At 46.9% G+C, this 6,000-nt stretch overlaps 1 protein-coding gene across 1 annotated transcript in view; it reads left to right on the top strand.

Annotated features, from left to right (window-relative positions):
• The first annotated feature begins 1,870 nt into the window (after positions 1-1,870).
• Positions 1,871-6,000, top strand: part of SOAT1 (sterol O-acyltransferase 1) — a 62,460-nt gene continuing 58,330 nt past the window's right edge. Inside the window, exon 1 of the mRNA XM_024252709.3 lies at positions 1,871-2,602. The gene's annotated coding sequence lies outside the window, so the exon portion shown is untranslated. The remainder of the gene's footprint in view (positions 2,603-6,000) is intronic.

Genomic DNA, 6,000 nt, shown 5'->3' with positions numbered 1-6,000 from the left:
AGCCTGGGGAGGTAGAGGATGCAGTGAGCCCTGATTGCACCACTGCACTCCAGCCTGGGTGACAGAGTAAGACCCCATCTCAAAACAACAAAAACCCAAACCCTTCATTATCTTGCCTTTGCACTTAACAGACAAATCCAAACAACGTGATTAGGTTCCTGCTTAATGCTCCAAACTCAACTTCAAACCCCTTTTTAACATGCTCAAGCCCCCTGGCCTGTTCCTCAAACAGCCACCCTTCAGCATCAGCCACAGTTCAGCATCGGGGCCTTCACACCCATTATCCTCTGTCTAGAATGTTCTTCCTCCCCATGGTTGGCTTGGCTGGCTCCTTCTTGTCATTTAGGTCTTAGCTCCTAAATTATCTCCTCAGAAAGTCCTTCCCTGACCATTCTGTTTTGTTTTCCACTCAATACTTTTCACCGCCAGTGATTATCTAATCTATTCGTTTTATTATTTATGTTTTCCATTAGAAACATAAGCTTTTGTTGTTTGAGACAGAGTCCCACTCTGTCAACCAGGCTGCAGTGCAGTGGCATGATTTTTTGGCTCACTGCATCCTCCGTCCCTCACCCCCGACACCCCCACCACAAGCAATCCTCTCATCTCAGCCTCCCGCGTAGCTGGGACCATAGGGGCCTGCCACAATTCCCAGCAAATTTTGTTGTCATTGTTGTTGTTGTTGTTGTTGTTTAAATTCTGTAGAGAGGGAGTCTCACTATGTTGCTCAGACTGGTCTTGGACTCCTGGCCTTAAAGTGATCCTCCTGCCTCAGCCTCCCAAAGTGCTGGGATTATAGGCTTGAGCCACCTGTTTGTTTCCTTTCATACCTAGTCCTGCAGAACATAAGCCTCTAAGTGCAGGGGCTTCTTCTGTTTATTCACTACTGTATTTCTAGCACCAAGAATACTATCAATATTTTTTGAATGAATGAATCAAACAGTGAAAAGGCCAGTTATCTTGGTGTATATAGAAGGTGGCCAACAGACACCCAATAGAAATGAGTCCCTATGTTCCTACTGCTCTATAACTAGTGGGAGTGGGGAGGGGAAGCAGCTGGGGGTCTACCAGACCCTGTCACCAGCTAGTTGGCACATGTGGCAATCACAGTTGTAGAAGAGGCCAAACGGAGCAGATCTGCCAATGACAGCCAGTACTAAACTCGACTGGACGCTGAGGGCCAGTTCTGCAGTGAACAGTGCAGCCTTCTGGGTGGCCAAGGGAACGTGTACAAATCCACTTTGTTTAAAGGACCACAGAGAGTAGTCAGTTCGCTAAACCTCATCTATTTGTTCAGGGATTTCTGTCCTGGGGAGGAGTGGGGAAGAAGCGATTAGTCAGGCCAGGCTAGCAGGCTGAGTGTGACTCTTCAGTCTCTGCTCCTCTCATCATTGCCTTTTCACCTACCTTTACCCTAAATTCACGTACACCTCTACCTTCACAAATTCCAAGCGATTAACTGTTGTATTTAATCTCTGTCCCAAATCTCTCTGCATCATTCTTCTTTTGATTATGAAGTCACGAGGGCCCTTTGTCTATTTTTAAAACTTTTTTGAGAAGGAGTTTCGCTCTTATTGCCCAGGCTGGAGTGCAATGGCACAATCTAGGCTCACTGCAACCTCTGGCTTCCGGGTTCAAGCAATCCTCCTGCCTCAGCCTCCCGAATAGCTGGGATTACAGGCGCGCGCCACCACGCCCGGCTAATTTTTTGTATTTAGTAGAGACGGGGTTTCACCATGTTGGTCAGGCTGGTCTCGATCCTAACCTCAGGTGACCCAGCCACCTCGGCCTCCCAAAGTGTTGGGATTACAGGCGTGAGCCACCGCACCCGGCCTCAAGGGCCCTTAAATATTACTTAGTCGTTCCATTATTTGGTGTGTTTTATTATTTGGTGCAGGTTTTGTCCCCTTATCTAGTTTGAATGTTGCTGAAGGACGCTGGTTTTCAAAGCGTAAGGAATCTCCTGATAAAGGCACGAATCTTGGTGTGCAGATAAGCCGGCGATTCTTGCTTCTGGCTAGTTCTACGTTGTTCCTGGATGGTCAGTTCAAACTGCAATGATCCACAGCTCCAGAAGCGGCTTCTTCCAGTCGGCCTAGGAGCCAAACGTCCCTGCAGCTCCATGCTACCACGCAGGGTGCCGTTTCGGACTTGCAGGGAGTTGTCGCAGTCCCGTTTTGGCTGCACATTCTACCGCTGGGGTGGAAGTGTCAAGCAAGATGTTGTCGCCGGTGTCATGATATCCGGGTGAGAAGCTTCCTTGGCATGTTGCCAGGGCCAGCCTGAGAGCACTGGCGCCGGGGACCCGCGCGCCCGGGAAGGGGCGGGGCGGCGGGCGGAGCCTGGCAACCTCGGGGCGGTGGGCGGAGCCTGACCACCAATAGGATGCTCAGCCGGAGGTGGCCCTGCGCGTGACGCAGCGGTGATCGGAGGCAGGGGGCGTAGGGGCCGGGCAGTCCGGCCCTTTAGCTCAGCAGGCGACGTTGCGGGCCCTGGGCGCCAGGAGAGCTTCCCGGAGTCGACCTTACTACTGGGTGCTCTGTGACCGTTTCCCGGCTCTGCTCTCTTGGCCGAAGTGCCCGCTGCGGCGCGCGGGCCTCAGGTAACGGTGGTGCTCCCGCGCCTCTCCTCGCTTCCCGCTTGGGTCCACCGGCCTCAGCCCGCGGGGAAGGGAGAAGCGGTGGCGGCAGCAGCTCCGGCCCGGCCTTGTCCTGGGCTGTGCTGCGAAGAAGGCGAGGCTCAGCGACTGCAGCGGAGTTGGGGAGGAGAGGGCGGGAAAGTTACCGTCAGGCGTCCGGGTCACGGGCAGCCTTTTAAACCCTGCACGCTGGTTTGGTGTTCCCCAAATCTCGTGGCATCTCTCAAGTCAGTAGTAAAGAAAGTTAGGAATTAGAAGACATTTTATTCTTTAAAAAGCGAAACCAAAAATGCACTCAGGAAGTCAGCTTTTTAATGATTTAGAGAAAATGTGTGAAGGGAAGGATGGTATTAGCAAGACATGAAAATCTGTAGGGGCACCAGAACCTTTAATCAAGCTCATGTTTTATTTTAAAATATTAGGATGTAGGTAAGTTTCTGTTTTCCCTAAGTGTTAATGGTCATGTAATTTAAATAATATGTATATTGAAAGGTTATTTCTAAGTGAGAAACAACTATATAAACTTTATTCTCCGTATTTATATTTAGGTTAAGTTCGTTGGTCACTTTGTTTGTTTGAGACGGAGTCTCGCTGTGTCGCAAGGCTGGAGTGCAGTGGCGCAATCTCGGCTCACTGCAACTTCTGCCTCTCGGGTTCAAGCGATTCTCCTGCCTCAGCCTCCCGAGTAGCTGGGATTACAGGCGTGCGCCACCACGCCCAGGTAATTTTTGTAGTTTTAGTAGAGACAGGGTTTCACCATGTTGGACCAGGCTGGTCTCGAACTCCTGACCTCAAGTGATCCGCCCGCTTCGGCCTCCCAAAGTGCTGGGATTACAGGCGTGAGCCACCGCGCCTGGCCTGTTGGTCACTTTTTAATATTTAAGTGGCTGCCACCTGTTTAAACCACTTTTTTCTTTTTTTCAGCCTACTTGGTTTCCTCTTCCTTGAAGTAGAATTCAATTTGAAGCTTTTTTTTTTTTTTTTTTGGCTTTTTAAAAGTTGGGCGGTGTCAATGAATGACTTGTAAGGAAGTGTGTGCGTTGTCTGGGTGTGAGAATGGGTTTTGGAAGGAGCTCTGTGGCACTGAATTATCGTTTAGAAATGCACGTGTTTTAGTGAATCATATGCTTAGAAGGCATCTGAGGTTTCGCAATCTTTTAGGATAAAGACCTATTGAGTGAGCACACTCTTTCTATCTCTGGTTCATTTGGCCCACTTTCCTTCTGGCTTTCCAGGTTCATGCCACACTGGCTTTATTTTTGTTACTGGAAAGCTTCATTTTCTTTCCTATCTCTTGGCTTTTAGGAGTTTCCTCCACCTCTAATGCTGTATTCTCTCCCTCCCTCCAACTCTTATACCTGCCTCAGATATCAGCCCACATATCACTTCCTCTGGAAATCACCCCATCCCCATTAAGCCCTCCATGAACTCTTTATTCTCCTTAGCAGAAGTTGATCATTAATTGTAATGAATTAGTTGCTTTGTTTCCTCTGCTACTGCATTTCATGAAGGCTGGTTTAGCCTATCTTATCTCTTAATTCTCAGGGTCTGGTCCAGCACTTGGCCCAAAAAAAGAATGAATAAGTTGGTGGACAGAGGAAGGAACTTTTGAATGAGAAACACAGTGATCCCCACTTAACCGCTTTCTGTAGTTTCAGCTACCTGAGGTGCGAAACAGAGTACAATAAGACATTTCAAGAGATACCATGTTCAAGTGAATTTTAATACAATACATTGTTAATCTCTTACTGTGCCTAACTTTTTGAAACTTTGCCTCCCAGGTTCAAGCGATTTTCATGCCCCAGCCTTCCAAGTAGCTGGGATTACAGGCCTGTCCCACCACGCCTGGCTACTTTTTTTTTTTTTTTTTTTTTTGAGATGGAGTTTGGTGCTTGTTGCCCAGGCTGGAATGGCACGATCTTGGCTCACCGCAACCTCTGCCTCCCGGGTTCAAGCGATTCTCCTGCCTCAGCCTCCCAAGTAGCTGGGATTACAGGCATGTGCCACCACACCCGGCTAATTTTTTTCTTTTTTTCTTTTTTTTTTTAGTAAAGACTGATCAGATCTTACTGGTCAGGCTGGTCTCGAACTTCCGACCTCAGGTGATCCGCCCGCCTCAGCCTCCCAAAGTGCTGGGATTACAGGCGTGAGCCACCGCGCTGGGCTCGCCCAGCTAGTTTTTGTATTTTTAATAGAGACAGGGAGGGTTTCACTGTGTTGGCCAGACTGGTCTCAAACTCCTGATCTCAGATGATCAGTCTGATCTCAGATGATCGGTCTGCCTTGGCCTCCCAAAGTGGTGGGATTACAGGCGTGAGCCACTGTGCCCGGCCTGTAAATGAAACTTTATAATAGGTATATAGGAAAAAACAACGTGTATTGGGTTCACTGTTATTCACAGTTCTAGGCATCCACTGGGAGTCTTGGACCGTATCCCCCATGGATATGGGAGAACTACTGTATTAACCAGGGAAGAGTCCCTTTTTCCTATGGGAAGAAGTTTTTAACAAAGACCAGCCAAGTTCCATTTTTCTAAGAGGATGGCTTTGTTTTGCATTTTTTTGCCACATTGGTTAATAAGAGATTATACTAACCATACAGATGTAAATGAGAATTTGTTCTTGCTCTTTAGTTTTGCTAATTACTTAATGATCTAGTTCTGTGATATGTAAAAGTTGTAGCATTGTGTTAGGGCAAACCTTTGGGTGCCAGAGGGAAAATTTTTTTGCTCTGGATTGTAAATTCTATCCACAGTTGTGTCCCTTTTCCCCCACTGAATCTAAGGGTGATATGGCAAAGTTCTTTACCTGGAGTAGGCACTCAGTATTTGTGATACAGATTTATGGGCTCTTTTGAAAGCTTTATTAATGGGAACACTGAGGCAGGGTAAAGTTGACATGTCTTTCCAAGTTCATTTGTTTCTCAAATCATTTCTTTTTGTTTTGCTTTCTTAAGATAAGTTAGATGCTTATCACACTGAACATTATGTAATTGCGTGCACAGATTAGATTCTTAAGAAATTCTTTTTCAATCAGTGTGTTGTATAAATAGCTGTCTACTTAGCTTTGTTACCTGGGCGGGGAATAGCTTTATGTTACCTGTGACTTTGAACAAGTTTGTTAGCATTTCTGAATCTCCTGCATCTTTAAAAATGGACATGTTAAATGAGATATGTGCTACACCTACTGCACTCAGCACTTTGTTACCTGCTTCCTAAATACTAGAGATTTCCTTCACTGCTAGACCTCTTGAGAGACTAGTCTTATGATCACTGTTTTCACTTCCTCAACTTACTTGCAGCGTACTCCAATATATTTATTTGTCCTTCCTCCTAAAACTGTGCATGTAATCAAATCATAGCT

Source organism: Pongo abelii, chromosome 1 (assembly GCF_028885655.2).
Source record: "Pongo abelii isolate AG06213 chromosome 1, NHGRI_mPonAbe1-v2.0_pri, whole genome shotgun sequence".
In the NCBI taxonomy this organism is placed as follows: domain Eukaryota; kingdom Metazoa; phylum Chordata; class Mammalia; order Primates; family Hominidae; genus Pongo; species Pongo abelii.
This window is presented reverse-complemented; position numbering and strand designations above follow the sequence as displayed.